The sequence below is a fragment of the Erpetoichthys calabaricus genome, chromosome 5, assembly GCF_900747795.2.
Source record: "Erpetoichthys calabaricus chromosome 5, fErpCal1.3, whole genome shotgun sequence".
Lineage (NCBI taxonomy): Eukaryota > Metazoa > Chordata > Cladistia > Polypteriformes > Polypteridae > Erpetoichthys > Erpetoichthys calabaricus.
Window position 1 is genome coordinate 111513394 of NC_041398.2, and position 17314 is coordinate 111530707.

General features: G+C 38.8%; 1 protein-coding gene across 3 annotated transcripts in view; it reads right to left on the reverse strand.

Annotated features, from left to right (window-relative positions):
- The window catches only part of LOC114651884 (LIM and calponin homology domains-containing protein 1-like), a 338328-nt gene that overhangs the window by 146941 nt on the left and 174073 nt on the right, over positions 1-17314 (reverse strand). The window lies entirely within an intron of this gene.

Below are 17314 nucleotides of genomic sequence, written 5' to 3' on the forward strand. Positions count from 1 at the left end.
TGCGTGTATATTTCAGGCTGCCCCTAACAGACAGACAAATAACATCAAGAACCAAGAAGAAGGTGGAAGCATGGTGTTGTCCAGTCAGAACTGTCGTAACAAAAAAGCAAAACATGAAACAAGATATGAGGATGGGGACTTATAATCAAGTACAAGTGGACAACTGGAGCCTGGTTAAATACACCACATAGCTAAATGTGTCTGAAATATTCATGCATTTCCCGTGCATTTGTAGTTCTGACCTTTAGCAAGAAACGTAGTTTGGACCAAAAATCATCTGTTGGAGAAACAGTAATAATTCCAACTGCTTCACTATTTTGTGCAAAACCAGGTAGGGTTATCCTACATTGCCAATGCTTGTTGTAACTACAACTTGGCTTTTCATTTTTGGTAGTAGCAGGGAATAAAGGGAATTATAAGGGAAGGAATGGAACAAAAGGTATCCCTCTATGCTGACGATATGGTTCTCTTCTTTACTGATCCAAACTCATCATGGTTAACTGTACAAAATCTGCTCAATGTATTTTACAGGACCTCACTTGCATGCCAAATTCAATTACAGCACTTTCCACAAGCTGTCTCAGAACAGTTCAGATATTTGGGAGAGAAAGTCACGAAGAAGTTCAAAGATCTTTTAAAATTCAGTTTTTGAAACATTATAGACCGCAACAAATGAGATGCCAATAGATGCTAAATATTGTTGAAACAAATACCCTTCCAAAAGAACAACATCCATATTACTAACCGAAGGTTGTAAACCGAATGGGCGCAGGGCTCACCGGATGTACGGAAACCCCAAAGGTCCATGCTGTGACAACGCGCGCGCCTACAACGCGCTTGCGAAAGGAGTCACGGCACACATCAACTGTGAAAACGCGTGTGCCTACAACACGCTTGCGAAAGGAGTCACGGCTCAAACCAAAGGTCCATGCTGTGACAACGCGCGCTCCTACAACGCGCTTGCGAAAGGAGTTACGGCTGAAACCAAAGAAAACACAGAAACGAGACTACGACCTGTGAATTACACCTGAGGTAAAGCGTGCACGCCAGGTTGTACGGCCGCCCGGACGCGACCGTCCACACCATCGCATATACCCTCCATGATATGTCTTCATGCAGCGGCTTCACGCAGCGACGCATATTGCGCTGTGCCGCTCACCCCACAGTCAGACGCAGCGGCTTCCCAGAGTCAGTAGGTGGCCCCCAAACAACACAACCTGTTCAAGCAGTGGGTGTCAGCGAAGGCAACAGACTCATGTCTCCACAAAACGAAACCGCTTTAGTACAGATATGCCTATTGAATTAAATGACATTTTCCCCAGACGCACCCGCTCTCCATGATATGTCATCCATCCACATATCGGACGGAACAGAAACTGATTGCCATTCTAGGATTTCCGATTCGCTAGCGAATTGCGGGCTTACTTGTTATGGTAGAAATGATACTCTCCACAACTATAATTTTATTTTATACGAGCTTTGCCTGAGAAATTTCATTCCGTATTGGACTTTAGCTATAGTGGCATCAGTTAATCAAGAGCATTAGAAGTATTAGGTAACTAAGCATTTATCTGTTGTAGCGGACAGCCGGGACCCATGCCCGGCCAGGACGCCCCTTTGGCACTGGATCCGGGGGAGCAGCCATGGGATGCACATTACGTCCTCTGGAACACTTGGTGGCAGCCCCCCTGGGTTGCATTGGGGCCACAATTATGTTACTCTGGAGCTCATCCCTGTTGGGCTCCGTGGCCAACACCAGGGGGAGCTGCAAGGCTTCATGAGCCCATGTGGGCTGTAACGCAGCCACACCCGGAAGTGCAGCCTAATTAAGCCAATTACCACCTGGAGCACTTCCGGGTGGGCTATAAAAGAAGCCTGCAGCCACTAATCAAGGTGCCAGAGTTGGGAGGAGGAGGATGAAGCTGCCTGCAAGGAGTGGAGGAAGAACTGGAGTATTTTGGTGTTTTGAGTTTGGGTTTGTGTGCTTATGCGGGACTGTGCTGTGGCTGAGGGACACAGGGAAGACGTGTCCCCCAGCTAAAGAAAAATAAATCACTTTGTGTTAATTTTACACGTGCCTCCGTTGTCAGTCTGTGTCGGGACAGGTGCCTATATAGCACCTTCCACACTGTATACAATATTTGTAGTTTGGACCAAGGATTTCAAACCCTGTAGTGTTTGGTTCAAATCATACTACAGACACTGTGTAACCCTGAGCTAGTCACTTCCGCTGCATGTGCGTTAATCAAAACACATAAGAAATGTAACCAATTGTGTGTCAAATGTTGCAAGTCGCCTTGGATAATGACACCAGTCAAATAATAAGGAAGTAGTAATACTGTATATAATAAGTGATTAGGTCACTGGAGATGCTTCTTCTTGAACTTGCCCTATACAATTACACATGAGTAAAACATTCCTCTATTAGATCAATTTCTGCTTGTTTTATTTTCCCAACAATTGTACAGAAGTCATTAGACTTTAGGAACCTCAAAGATCATTATGAACAATGTGCTTGACATCTTTTAAAGATTTATAGAATTCCTTCAATATCCCATCTATCTGAGAATGAAGATTGCAGGATTGAGCCTGAGGTAGTTCTACTGATGGAAAGGTTTCTTTGTGCTATGCACCTAGAAATAAATGTAGGCACAGGAAAAAGTTTGGGGAAAATGGTAGAAATGGGGCCCTCTCAAGAAGTGATGCAAGCTGGTTCACTAACCCCCCCCCCCCCAAATGAACTACAATTACAAAAATTATTCAGTTGTCACGACTGAAAATTGTATGGTCATTTCCGAGTCATTCTCAAAGCTCCTGCTGGGCTCTCTAGCCCATCTTACTGCCTGGCTCTCTCTTAGGCCACACTCTTTGTTGCCCAGCCTCTTTATTATCTCATGGACATTATCTGTGTGATTCTCAGTTTAGTCAGGACATTACAGCATCTTGCTATTACTTGTTAACAACCTCGAAATTCTCTCATAATAGCCTAAACTTTCATCAGTTACCATAGTAGAACCATACCTTTGCATCTTTAATATCCCTTATTGGAGCACCGTATCTCTGAAGAAAATGTAGTCTAGTAACTAAGACACTAGACTATAAACCCCATGGTTGCTAGTTCACTTTTCCACTGTGATGTACAGAGAATTGAGAAAGTCACTTAATGTATTTGTGCTCAAGTAGTTTAGAAAAATAAAAATCCATGTATATTTACAGAGATTTATAACATCATTTAAAAGCCGATTAGCATACAGTATATCATGCCAAATTACCTTATAAAACCTTTCATGAAAGGTTAGATATCCTGTCATCATAGGGTCCTGGAGGGTGCATGGGAGTTTGCCCAACCAGTCTACATGTGTTTTGTGGACTTGGAAAAGGCATTCGACCGTGTCCCTCGGGGAATCCTGTGGGGGGTATTCCGAGAGTATGGGGTACAGGACCCCCTGATAAGGGCTGTTCGGTCCCTGTACGATCGGTGCCAGAGCTTGGTCCGCATTGCCGGCAGTAAGTCGAACCCGTTTCCAGTGAGAGTTGGACTCCGCCAGGGCTGCCCTTTGTCACCGATTCTGTTCATAACTTTTATGGACAGAATTTCTAGGCGCAGCCAGGGCATTGAGGGGGTCCGGTTTGGTGGGCTCAGGATTGGGTCACTGCTTTTTGCAGATGATGTTGTCCTGTTTGCTTCATCAGGCCGTGATCTTCAGCTCTCTCTGGATCGGTTCGCAGCGGAGTGTGAAGCGGCTGGGATGAGAATCAGCACCTCCAAATCCAAGACCATGGTCCTCAGCCGGAAAAGGGTGGAGTGCCCTCTCAGGGTTGGTAGCGAGATCCTGCCCCAAGTGGAGGAGTTCAAGTATCTCGGGGTCTTGTTCACAAGTGAGGGAAGAATGGAGCGTGAGATCGACAGGCGGATCGGTGCGGCATCCGCAGTAATGCAGGTGCTGCATCGGTCGTTCGTGGTGAAAAAGGAGCTAAGCCGCAAGGCGAAACTCTCAATTTACCAGTTGATCTATGTTCCTACCCTCACCTATGGTCATGAGCTATGGGTAGTGACCGAAAGAACGAGATCGCGAATACAAGCGGCTGAAATGAGTTTCCTCCGCAGGGTGTCTGGGCTTTCCCTTAAAGATAGGGTGAGAAGCTCAGTCATCCGGGAGGGGCTCAGAGTAGAGCCGCTGCTCCTCCGCATCGAGAGGAGTCAGATGAGGTGGCTCGGGCATCTGATCAGGATGCCTCCTGGACGCCTCCCTGGTGAGGTGTTCCGGGAAAGTCTAACCGGGAGGAGGCCCCAGGGAAGACCCAGGACACGCTGGAGGGACTATGTCTCTCGACTGGCCTGGGAACGCCTTGGGATTCTCCCGGAAGAGCTAGAAGAAGTGGCCGGGGAGAGGGAAGTCTGGGCATCTCTGCTCAAGCTGCTGCCCCCACGACCCGACCTCGGATAAGCGGGAGACAATGGATGGATGGATGGATAGATATCCTGTCTGGAAATCTTAGGGACCAAATGTTAATTCTTTTGCAGGTATCTGTTTATTTGCCATATAAAATGTTATTTGCTGAGCCAAGCACTCCAGTCAATGTAATCTGCTTAGTCAACAAATTTGTCTAACAAGCTATTAATAAACCAAAAAAAAACCAAAAAAAAAAAAAAAGAAAAAAAAAAAGAAGACTTTTATGTATACAATCTCTAAGCATAAATAATTACCTATACTAACTAAAAAGCATGTCCATTCATTATTGAATAATTATAAAGATTATATGCATCTTATAAAAATAAAAACACTAATATTGCCTACTGGTTTTTATTATGACATGCATGAAGTAGGCTGCCTGCCTAGCTGCTAGAAAGCACGGTGGCCTCCCAGCTCCAGAGTTCTGAACACTGTGTGGGATGTACACATTCTCCAGGTGTCTATGTTCTGCTCTCTATTGACATCTTACTGGATGTGTTAAGCGTCCAATAAGACACTTGACTAGCTAATTGGGCTGAATGGCATGTCCTAAATGAAAGTTTATATACAGAGGGCATGAATTAGACAAAGTAAATAATCAGCTGACTTCATATCTGTTAATCGAACATTAAGTGAGTGCGTTTCCCAGTAATGAAGGAAGTAAAGAATATTAGTCAATTTAAGCACTTTATCTGCAAGACAATGAGTACTGGAATTAAAAGGATGACAAGGGTAAAAAGCACATGTAAAGGAGGGCATATTATTGATAGTTGTGCTGGGTTGAAAAAAAGAAATGGCAAAGAGAAAATTTCATAGCTAAACAGACTTAAGGGAAAGTCTAATAAGAAAAATTAAGCACATTCAACAGTCAGCTTAAATCCATCAGTAGCAGTGGGAAGAAAGTGTGTTGTAGTAGTTGGGTAATTGATGATTGTTTAAACAAGGAAATGGAGGGGCAGGGAGTTTCAGAGAAGTCCGGTTTAGAATTTCGCATAAAGGGACACACAGTAGTGTCAAAGTTCTAGTACATTGTTAAAAAGTCAACGTAAACGAATATTTAATGCTGGGAGCGATGAGAATAAAATACTGCAAGTGATCAGGATTTATATTTCAATGCATATAACTCTCTTCTAATAGGAATATAATATATATTACTATATTATAATTAATAGGAAATCCTAATATAATAGGACTAACAGAAACCTGGCTAAATATTCAGATTCACACAATAAATAAAAGAAGGGGACTAAATCAGTACACTTGTAGCTTGAAGTTTAATGCAATGGCCATTAGACCAGATAAATTGCAGTCTATGGCTCTGTCTTTGGAGTCTTCCTATTGACCGTTTCATTTTATGTAACATTCACAGATCTACCCAAACAGAGTCTACAAAAAGAATATTATCAACACACAATTTTGCTTCATACTGTATTTAGTATTGCTTTAATGTGCATCAGCCACACAGATGTGCAAAATTAGGAAAATATATTTTGGACTTTTTTTTATGTTTAAGTTAGTTTGTGAAAGACAAAAAACAGAAGCAAGGAGCATCCTGTTACTATTTTTCAAGTATGTTTAGGTTTCAACATTTTAAATTTCTTTGACATTTAAATAGGAGAATTTTTCTATTTAAAAAGATTAATACTTTTTAAATACAGCCAACATGATGTCATGAAACAATAATTGTTCTCAGAGGTCCATTAAGTGTTTTTCATTTCAGTGTAGCACTGAGATCGTTAACAACTCTGGCACGTGTAATGGCACTGTTGACATGATGGAATATGTTCTTAAGTCTCCTGGCTTCCTTAACTTTGCTATAAAACACATACTTGAAATACCACTAATCAATCACGTATCGTTTTATAGAACACCATTCTTGGAGGGAACTCGTCCTCATGGAGTACTTTAACAGAAATAGAAAAGGAACAGCTAGAAAGTAATACTTTTAACAAATATGGGAAGATAAGTAATGACTACTGTTTTTAATTTTTTGCTCCAATGAAAAGAAGGTAAGGCAGAAACCTGTGCACTCCCAAATTCTCAGCTTACCAATCCCCACAAATGCTAACGTCATCGTTTTCTACATCCTCCACTAAAAGATGGTTAAGATATGAATTGTGAAGCACAATGATGGTAAGGCATGAACTGATGGAAAGAGTGCTGTTAGGGATGATCATATCTAGAGGGAGCAGCCAAATAAATTATTATGTACAAAGTGCTTAAGTGTGGAGTATCCCTATATTTCTCATTTGTGCATGTGGCAATGAATACATACAAATGTTAAAAGAAACCCCCAATATAATTATGTGCAAATTAAACCCCTATTAAAATGTTCATAAAAAGAGAATGCCATTATTTAGACCACTAACAAACACAGTCACTATTAACCCTTCAGATACATATGCTCAATAGGACTTAAGTCCTCAATTTTTTCAGCAGAATCTACTCTCATGATTTATAGCAATATAAAAATGAAATCACAAATAAAACATACGCAGATTTACATAAACAAATCAGTCATTAATAAATTTTATAATAAAAAAAAAAACAACTCAATATATCATGAGCAATAAAAACCAGTAGTTAAATTTTCCACTCATAACCAATGAACATTAAATATACCAAATCAGGGCACCGTTGGGCCCTTGAGCAAGCCCCTTAATCCTCAATTGCTCTGTCCTGGGTATGAAATTAATCTGCATCCAGCCCTGCAAGCACGTCTTCCAACTTGCAGGCAAAATTCAGGGGGTGGTGGCAGGAGTTGCACTCCCAGCATTGTAAAAAAACATCACACTGCTCCATTCCATTCAAACTAGTGTGGTGCCGATCTGCACTCAGGTTCTAATTTGGGATCCTGAGTTGGTTCTTAGTGTGGCGAGTGCGTCAACACGCTGTATCAGTGCATGCTCCCAACCTCTTCCTCTGAGAAACATGCAACATATTAATGGAAGTGTCAAAACAAATTATACTTTAACTGCACTTATAAACTAACTTCAAAAAGACTTATGTTGCATGACATAATTAAAAAACAAAATATTTAGCACTCATTTAGAAAAGAACATTTCTTCACAATGAGAATTCAGTGAATAGTGTTTGGAATGTGCAAACTCTACGGGTTTTATTTTTACCTCAAACAAATTAAAAATTAAACCTTTATGATGTAGAGCAGAAACTTGGTAGAAGACTAAGTCCCTTTTTTCGGAGTCATACACACTTACTCACACCAAGAACGATCAAGAAATGATTTAGGAGAAGTGAAACAGCATGAGAGATAACCAACAGAAAAACATGAATAATCCAACACCATAATTCTGTCATAACTATTTCAGCTCTTAGCATTTTTGAAAGTTGCTGCTTTATTGTCAATTCACAAATAATGGAATGGAAGAAAGGGATGAATGCTATTTACTTCGAGAGGACTAAATAGATTTTAATTGAAAAAGCATTACTGGCACATTTCCAGTATTCGGTGATAAAGCTCAGTTAAACACACTCACTCATACTGATCAATCCAGAATTGTATGGACAGAATATGCAAATCCCATACAGTTGGTGATGTAAGGAAAGAAGGAATGCCAATTCTGCTCTACCACTCTGCCTATATGTAACAACAAATGTACTAAACTTTAACCTGCTAAAAACTAAACGTATAACTTTTGGTAACTCATTGTCACTCGATTGCAAGGTAACGTGTGCACTTGACCTCTCCCTCAATAACTGTCACTAAACGACTGAAGCATGCATGACACTGCCTATTTTTTTTTTTTTATAGCTCTAACAAGCCACTTCACTCATGGCTCATCTGACATAAAAAAATGCTGTTTTATTTTTATCAGCATTTTACAACAGATTCTGTAAAACGAGGTGTTCGGCTAAAAACGCCACAAAACTGCTGCATGAGGGAGTTTTCTAAACTGCTTGCTGCTAAAACGTTTAGCTGTGAACAGTGTCTTTGAAAATAATGGCAAATAACTTTACAAGTAAGCATTCTGTTCTAGTGTTAAAACACTACAAAAATGCTTAGGTGTGAATGGAACATAAAAGAGTTGAGAGGAATGGGTGGCACTGAATGTTGGTAGTCAAAAGCCTTTTAGTCCTTTATTGAAGTGTTTTATGAAGGAATGCAGGTTGAAGCTCAACAACCTAAGACATAGAAGTGTACAAATATTTTCTTGAATGTATCATTTTAGTATTTGAATTCCTCTCTGAGCTTGTCAACAGATGAAAACGCTTATTTTAAATGTGTAGCAGACCTAGTGCAAGAACTCCAGTGATTTATGAGAGTACTTCAGTGGCACAGAGGCGTACTCGGGGCTCATGGTTTTGTTTAATCTCTTACAAGTAACACCTTTATTTTTCATTTCATTGATTTGTTTAAATGTCAGTGTATTTCTGTATTTATTTTCCATGTATCTTTTTAACACTGAACAAGCATTAACTTGACTCTGCTGGATCAGTTTCTTGTAAACTGGGTTTTATCTGGAAATAACAGAACTGAAGAGAGGGTCATTAACTGCCTATTCTACATTTTAAGTTAATAGTGAATGTTCTGCCATTAACAAAAGCTTACCTCTTGTTGCAACACTTAGTTATACTCAAAACAGCATAGATCCTAAAATGACTGCTTACTTTCAAGTAGTTTGACTAAACCAGTCAGTCATTCCTGATGACAATGTTTTTTTTTTAATAATATCCTGCCTTTATTGAAATCAACATTGAATCTTTTTAATATTAATTTTGTATTATTTTTAGAATTTCTCTCATGCTTTCCCTCTCAGATTTAAAAGCATGTTTACTGGTTTGACAATATATTGCAGTGACAAAGCACTGACAGTAAAATAAGACCATATAAAGGTGGCTGGGGGGGTCAGTGGAGAGATATTTAACAAAAGATATACCCCTTTCATAAAAAGTACCATACTCTATAGAGTTTGAAGGCCTTTGTCCTCTGTGAAGTATGGGACATCTACCCACCATCCCTCAGTCACACTAAAATACTTGGACAACAGCTCTGCAGCCTCAGTGGTCAATAATATTATTGTCTTAGTTATTCTCATATTATTTAGAGTGGTAAACTGTGAATAGCATTTTTAAAATGTGAAAAAGTACTATTGCTAAATATTTCCTTGAATGTTGCAAGGCAGAATAGAGGCATTTGAGTCACTGCATCTCCTCGATTTCTTTGTTCTGTATGCATTACTAAGGACATTCTTCCCTCTAAAGGCCTGGCTGTGGTCACCTACCTTGATTTTTGCCAAATTTGTGTTTTCCTTTATTTTTATAATTATGTAAAGCTACTGTGCTTATTCATATGCTTTTGTTATGACCCCATACAATGTCAAATGATTATGTTTATAATTTCAATTATTCAGTGAGCTTTGAGATGTGTTTTCGATTTTAATGTGATTATTTTTAAAAATAACATTGGAACTGTTCTATACTGATATGGCATATCTTTTGAACCAGTGTACTCTGAGCAAAGGTTAGCACAGTACTCTGCAATTCTCTAAAATGGTAGGAATCTGGGTCACTTACTGCATTCTCAGCTGGAAGTCTTTTCTTTAAGTGCAATAGTGACAAGGATTTTATAAAATTCACGAATGAATTGTTTTTAATGAGCCCTTAGTCATATTTTTCAGTCAAATTTAAACAGAGCATCCTATACTTGACCATCAAACAAAGAGGACTGGCAGAATTGTACATCACAAATGTTTAACCATATGTGAAAAGGGAACTTCAGTCTGCTGAAGTGTTGATTAATTAAAAAGCATTGTGTAGTACATCTGTTAGATCATTAAAAGACAGATTAAAATTACACGATTCACATTTTTAAACCAAGTATAATTGGTCATGTTCTGTACAGCTTTATTGCCCAAGATGATGAGATGATCATTTTTCGTTTTCTTCTTATTATAATTATTGTTTTTACCTACATTTTTCCTAACTTGATCCTCCTCTTTAATAAAGGTTTAAAAAAGGGAATATATAAAGACAGGCAGGAGGTGCAACTTCATTTAGTTGCACATGTATCATTGCTTTTGTTAGCCTTTTTGAATTAAATATTTATTTTTATAATTGAACCTCCTTTTGTTAATGGAGAATGCTGCTAAGGAAGCCAGAAGAAAGCATAATCATGGTCAGCTTATGGGCTTCGAGATTTGTGCAATACGACTTGAAACTGAAAACCTGAATAGTTTACTTTCAATTTTCACAACAATATACATTTTATTAAACACACATTTCCATTGCATTGACATCTCAAAAGAAGTTTTATTGTAATAACAATTCTGCACATAAAATACTCAACTCGGTAAGAATTAGTTTAAAAAAATAAAACAAACAAACAAAAAACTTTCTAGACCGAAATGTGAACTTTAGAAGGCAGGGGAGAGGTTAAGAAAAAAAAATTACCACAAGTATTTGCAAATCGCAAAAGAAATATTTGATGACCGCAAGTCAATTTAGTCATTTTAGTTATTATTTCAAACTTGATTTACTTTAATGCAGCTTGCCTGGAGTCAGAATAACCCTGGTATTTCAAATATGAAGCAAGGCATCTATTTCAGTCTTCCTGAAACCCTTAGGGGTCAAGTTCTACCCATATGGTGCAATACAGTAGTTGGGAGAAATAAGGAGCACATGTTCAGAGTAGGTGGCAACTGAAACAAATTTCTTTTTTGCCCCACAGACCACTTGTTTTCGGATGGCAAGACTGCATTTATTTTAGTGGCTTATGACTGAAAGAAAACTAAACTTCAAGATGAGTAATCTACCTGTGAAAATAAGATATGCTTGTTTATCAACCAAATCAACTTTTGGCACTGAAATAAAATTGATGTAGCTAGTAAAGACAGCCAAAGTAAATGAAGTAAGAAAGGATGATGTGTGTCACTGTACATTATCCATTATGTCCTTCACACATCAAGACATTCAAACTCAGCCAAGTTCCCTAAGGCTCCAGAAAGTATTACATACTGTACAAGAATGCCTAAAGATGTCATTTAATATCAGACTGCTCCAGTCACAGTGAGCAGCTTAGCGAATGCTTCACTGTATGATACAGGTATCATGTAAAATGATGCAATTCATGAAAAAAGGCCATCTGTCTAAATGTGAACATTTGGAGATGTACCAATCAAACAATTTCATCAACGTATCTGGGAAATAAGGGCTTTGGGCTGGGCTGCCTCATACTTCAGGCGGGCAGGGAGCATGCATACAATCTAAATACAGTACATAAAAAGCAGATGGCTGCTCTTTCATATTAAAATGGATGGCTCTCATTTAACCCATGCAGTTCTGTTACTCCTGAAAGGAATTGGTGTGTGTCATTTCCAACACGTGCAGTCAACAAGGACACAAAAACCTAAGAGATGTGTGAAAAATCTTATGGAAACATGAAGTCATCTTTATACACATTCTCAGCCGATTTTTAGCCCAAAATTAATTGAACTTTAAAAACAATTCTCAGAGAATCTGCTTTTGTAAGCTGTAATAATATGGTAATTGAGGAATCTCACATGTCATTTTGCTAGTACAATACAATTTATTTTTGTATAGCCCAAAATCACACAAGAAGTGCCACAATGGGCTTTAACAGGCCCTGCCTCTTGACTGCCCCCCAGCCTTGACTCTCTAAGAAGACAAGGAAAAACTCCCAAAAAAACCCTTGTAGGGAAAAAATGGAAGAAACCTTGGGAAAGGCAGTTTAAAAAGAGACCCCTTTCCAGGTAGGTTGGGCGTGCAGTGGGTGTCAAAAAGAAGGAGGTCAATACAATACAACACACAGAACAGAACAAATCCTCAATACAGTATAAAAATTAAGATTTTACAAGTACGGACCAGAATTTAACAGTAGATGATATCACATAATATAATTTGGATTTGTTTAAAGTCCTGGAGACCTCAGCCATCAAGCGGCCCCCAACCCCCCCCATTTGGCCACTCCACAGCTGAAACAGCGCTGGACCAGCCAATCCGATGAAAGGACCCCTCTACCCCACGATTGCTGCGATCCACCATCAGGGATGATTTTACCTTATGCAGGCAAAATAACTTGGCAGGTGGGCCGTGGCACAAGTGCCACATTTGAGTAACGAGAAGAGAAACAGTTATAATTTGTTACTAACCCTCACCTATTCTATCATGTTACTTATGTTTTAGTGCTAATGACTAACAACAGAGATGCAGTCTGTACAGTTAATCAGCAGCTCTAGTCAGGATATGCTAAACTGAAGTAGTGAGTCTTCAGCCAGGATGTTAAAGCTGAGACTGAAGGAGCATCTCTTATAGTAGCAGGCAGACCGTTCCACAGTTTAGGGGCCCTATAACTAAAAGCTCGACCTCCCACTGTTATTTTATTAATCCTTGGAATCATAAGCAGACCGGCATCTTGAGATCTTAATGTGCGCTCTGGTTTGTAAGTCATGATAAGTTCAGACAAGTAAGCCGGACCTCGGCCATTTAATGCTTTATATGTTAAAAGGAGGATTTTGAAATCTGCTCTAAACTTAACCAGGAGCCAGTGTAAGGATTTAAGAACTGGAGTTATGTGTTTGTATTTTCTTGTTCTTGTAATAATTCTTGCAGCAGCATTTTGGATTAACTGGAGGCTGAATAAAGAACAGTTTGAACATCCAGTGAACACCACATTGCAGTAGTCAATCCTACTAGAAATAAATGCATGAATTAATTCCTCAGAATCCTGTTTATTTAGAAAGCACCTTCAATTCCCAACATTTTTAAGATGGAAGAAACATGATTTCGACAACTTGTAATATGCACTTTAAATGACATGCTAGAGTCAAAGAGAACTCCTAGATTGTGGGCTGATTCAGTAAAATTAATTGTGATTCCAACTGAGTTAAAGGATGACAAAATATTGTTGTGATCAGCGTCATTCCCTCCAACAATTAACATCTGTTTTATCTGTGCTTAAAGACAAGTAGTTCTCATCCATCCATTCCTTTAATTCACTAACACAACTAATTAAAGACAACATTAGAAAAACTACATTTGATCTAAATGAAAATGTATAACTGGGTGTCATCTGCATATGAGTGAAAATTAACATTATGTTTCCTAATTATAGATCCCAGTGGAAGAACGTAAAGTGAAAACAATAAAGTTCCCAGTACTGAGCCCTGCGAGACACCATATCTCACTTCTGTGTATAATGATGGAGTACTGTCAGCACATTTCTGTACATATTGGAATTGATTTGATAATAAGAACTAAACCAAGCGAGCACAGTGCCTATAAGCCCAACATCATTTTCTAGCCTGTGCAGTAAAATAGAATGGTCAATGTTGTCAAATGCTGCTCTTAAGTCTAACAACATAATTTCAGTGGAGTTTCCTTCATCAGAGGATATCAGAATGTCATTTACAACCCGCGTTAGTGCCGTTTCTGTACTATGACCAGTGCAGAAACCAGACTGGAATTTCTCAAATAAATTGTAATGCGTAAGGTGTGACTGAAGTGGATTGGCGACTACTTTTTCTAGTATTTTAGGGAGAGAAAGGATAAATTTGAAATAGGCCTATAATTATTTAGTATGTGTGGGTCTACGTCTGACTTTTTAAGTAATGGTTGTAGCAGTTGAGGCTTTTATCGACCTCTTGAACCCTCAAGTACCACTGCAAACACCGGGTAAAACTCCAATTATTATTTATTTTATGATAACACTGTGCACAAAGCACCCTCCACTCCACACTACACATATAAATCAATAATCAATACAATAAACCAATCCTCCTCTCCCAGACGCGTTGCCACCCTTCCACCCAGCTCAGCTCAGTGTCTGGGCTTTCCCAGAGTCCTTTTATACCCCCTGACCCGGAGGTGTTCCTGCCCAACAGTCCACAAGTCCTTATTACTTCCGGGTCAGGGTAAAAGTCCTTTTCTTCAACCTGGAAGTACGTCATTTCTCCTGTTCACGTGACCAGGATGTACTTCCAGGTTATAGGGCACATAAGAGTCCACGAGCCTCCCTATAGCGACTCCCAGTGGTCCCCAAGGTATCCAGCAGGGCTGTGCATAAAAACTACAAAGTCCATGAGGCCCTGCTGGAATTCGGGGCCCGTCCATGCTGTCAGGAGAGCTCCTCCTGGCGGCCTGGGGGTGAGAGCCGGAAACTCTCGCCGGCCATCCATCACCTGGTTTAATGACTGACACTTTTAGTGCATCAGGTACAGTGCCATGCAATAATGAACTATTGATAATGTTTAGAATAGGCGCTGCAAGAACATCCATTGCACTTTTTACTAGATTTGTTGGCACCGGATCTAGGGAACAAATAGTGGGTTTCATTTTAGAAATTAAAGTTAAGACTTCCAGGATTAAAATTACTAAAGTGCTGAATGCAAAGTAAGGCAGGGTCTGCTAAGCTAGTATGCGGTTTGTACTGTGATGCTGAGATCTTATATTTTTAATTTTCTCATTGAAGAAGTTCATAAAGTCTGTACTGATAATATATGTTGATATTTTGCACTGTAGATCCAAGTTCCCATTTGTTAATTTACAACTGTTCTAAACAGTACCCAAGGATTTTTATTATTGCTATCTATTATTGTAGAATAGTATTCTGAGCGAGCTTTAAAGAGAGCTTTTTTATATTTTTTAACACATTCTGTCCACGCAATTTGAAATTTGAAAGACATGTAGCTTTGTTGTTCTCCATCTGTGGTCCAGTTTTCAACACTAATTTAAGAGCTCGAATGTTTTCATTAAACCAGGGAGAGATGATTACAAGCTGGACCTTGGACCATTGAATATAGTAGAACTTCTTGTAAACAGCGAGGTGACTATCAAATTTTAGGAGAGAGTGAAGGCAGGAATATTGGAATATATGGGGAAAAAGCATGGGCAATAATTAAAAAAAATTAACAAAAAAACTAAACCACAGATATACATATCAAGGTTGGTGTTTCAGTCATCAACCTGTTGTGAAAAATAAGTAATACACTTCCCTTAGGAACCTATTAAAATGTTCATAATAACCCTCTGCTTGGTCTCTTAAAGTTTTCTCTAATTCTTCATCATATGACAAGTTCGTATCTAGAAAAATATTGTTTTTCTGCAGTATCTAAATGGTAAGGTTGCAAGTCTGACTCCAGTTCAACGGGTTAGTTTCTCTTGCTCTGCACTGTTTGAGGTTAATCCTTACATGTGTGCATGCATGTGTAACTTCAACTTTGTAATTTAGTGATGGTGGTTTGAAGGAGAGACACGTTATTCTTGGCAGGGAGAAAAGCTCATTGGTTTGAGCTTTTCTCAATCAAGGCTATGCAGCACAAGCCAGTAAAGTAGTATGAGAGGTCAAGTATCACTTACTCCCTTAAAGGTAGCCACAGCAATCTGAAAAAAGAAAGCATGATCAGTATCAGGAGTACATTGAGCACAAATACATCTTGATCTTCATCAACCACTTGGGGAGATGGACAGCCTGATGGTCCCAAATTTGAACATGCTACTAAGGAAGCCTTATGTGGTCTTTCCACTTTCTTGAAAATAAGCCAGTAGTATGATGGTCCCATTTCAATAAAGTGTAGAGTTCTGCAGAAAGTACAGGTATGTAGAAAATTTGTTTACTATTGCTTCTCAGCTCTGTACTATTCAACAAACACCTAGCCACATAGTAGTTAGGGCTGCTACCGGACAGTGTGACAGTCTTATGCTTGATTCATGTAGTTTGCGTAGTCTTCATGTTTGTTCCATGCTTTTTGTCTCATTTCAAAGCGGTATGATTCACAACTTGAAGTGTTTCCATTTCAAATGAGACAATTCATACTGAGTGGTTGGAAGGCTCTCAGTATACTTAATGTTTAAATTAATATTGCAGTATTTTGTTAGATGACAAAGATTTCAGAAGGTACCACGATAATCTAATGTCACTCGAAAAACAGCCTAGGAACCAGCATCTCATTGATTGATTAAATTTTTGTGATGTGAATGATGTGTGGACTCTCACATCTCACCACTCATTACCAAAGGAAGGACAGAAATTACTAATTATAGGTGGGTAAGTCAATGTTGAGATTAGAGAGGTCTGCATACATAAAGGGAAATTCTGATATGAAATTTTCATGCCAAAAACACCATTGCACATAAATGAAAAAAGACCAACCAGCTAGTGAGAGGGGACAGTTCCTGCTAAAATGAGAAGAGCTACAGCAGCAAGACAGGCACCATCCAGAGCTGGTTTTGTTAAGAATGTCAAAATGTACCATCCTTGCTAAAGAGCTTACGCTAGCAGAGGCAGAATACAGCAGATCTTTCATTTTAGTGCAAATGATACTGCCCTCTGAAAAAGTTTTATTATTACACAATATGATACATAGATAGATAAATAGATAGTATATGTATGTGTACATCTCTATCTATCCATCTATTTACATGGTTTTCTTTGGGACACTTACAGAAAACAACAGTATGCCTGAGTCAGTCATTTATGTTCTCTCTACTCTGGCACACAAATAGCCATACATTTTTTGAAAGAGATACCTAATGGATAGTTAAAATCTATAAAGTAGTTAAAATCAACAAGTTGACAGTGAGTTTCCGATGTGCTTGTGATTGGTGGCGTTTCAATAACGTATTTGTTTAGCTGTCAGGTGTGGCTATTGGACGTGTAAAATAGAAAAATATACAAGTTCAAATAAACTCTGCCATGGCAAATTTGAAAGTACATTAATCACTAGTTGAGGTAACATGAAATATTGCTGTGTTGTAAGATGGGCAATTTTGAACATTTTTTTTTTTTTTTAAATGTAAGTTTTTGAAATTTGAAAAATAAATATATACAAAGACTATCCAATATATCATAACAAAGATTTGACAAATTTGGTTGAAGAATAATG